General features: G+C 36.6%; 1 protein-coding gene across 1 annotated transcript in view; it reads left to right on the top strand.

Moving 5' to 3' along the window:
• GABRB2 (gamma-aminobutyric acid (GABA) A receptor, beta 2) overlaps window positions 1-1,182 on the top strand; it is a 349,441-nt gene that overhangs the window by 315,530 nt on the left and 32,729 nt on the right. The gene's annotated exons all lie outside the window — the stretch shown is intronic.

Below are 1,182 nucleotides of genomic sequence, written 5' to 3'. Positions count from 1 at the left end.
TAGGTCTGATAGTTGGTTTTGGACTATTCTCTAATCAAGGGCAATTCTTTCTCAAAGACGATATTTACAATGATGCAAATTTTAAGTATGGCCCTTGAAAGCCAAAAAACCATGGATCTAGGAAATTGTCAATTTCTTTCCCATGCTGAATATTTCACTTATTGCAATCTGTCAATAGATTCCAACCTTCCATATGGCTCTTTCAGGCTGTCAAATGAAAGAGTGCCTATTAAACCTATTTTCTGATTTTCTTGATATGGTAGTCTTAGTAAAGAAAAGGGAATGAATAAATAAACAATACTATCTCATAGGACTGGAGTTTAAAATGAGTCTAAATCAATTGCATAATGTAAGGCTGACTTAATAAGATAAGATAACATCTGATCTCTTTTCACTTTCTTCTACCCCCTTTTTTTTTTTTTTTACCAATTTGCATTTAAATGATAAATTTAAGTCCTGGGGAGTGGAGATTTTATACAAACGGAGCCAGGAATGCTTCAGATCGTTTTAAATTGCATTATACTGAGATGGAGATAGAGAAACGTTCACTAGGCAGATACTCCCTAGTGGAGAAAAGCTCATCCTCTTGGCTAAAGGTGGATCCACAATTCAAGTGGTGGAATATTAGAGATCAAAAAAGATACCTAGAGATCTTCTAGTACATTAGTTCTCAAAACAGGACAATTTTGTCTCCCAGAGGATTTTTGGCAAGGTCTGGAGACATTTTAGGTGGTTAAAACCCAGCATGAAAGGTTAAAGGAGATCGACATTGGGTTCCAATTACATACCTAGTGTGTAGAAGCCCAGGATGCTGCTAACCGCCCTATAGTGCACTGGATGGCCTCCCTATAACAAAGAATTTTCCAGCCCAAAGCATCAGCTCTCTGGTTTCAAGCATGAGAAACTGAAGCCCCCCAAAATAATATGCTTGTCCAGTTCTGAATACTCTTTAACAAAATTGGTATCTCCGTTTTCTTTGACCAGCATGTGTAAAGATCAAGACCTCAGGAGTTATGATTTAGCACAGTGGTTCTCAACAAATATTTTGGAGTCAGTCAAATTCAATATTTACCCTCCCATTTAATACTTGTGTAACAATGAACATAAAAAAAAATCAGCTCTCTGGCCCTTGAATTTCCTCATCTGTAAAATGGGGTTAATTCCTCTCTCATAAGGTTATTA

This window comes from Propithecus coquereli, unplaced genomic scaffold (assembly GCF_000956105.1).
Source record: "Propithecus coquereli isolate 6110/MARCELLA unplaced genomic scaffold, Pcoq_1.0 Scaffold220, whole genome shotgun sequence".
NCBI classification, from domain to species: Eukaryota; Metazoa; Chordata; class Mammalia; order Primates; family Indriidae; genus Propithecus; species Propithecus coquereli.
Note: the sequence above shows the minus strand (reverse complement) of the source record. Positions and strands in the feature narration are given on the sequence as shown.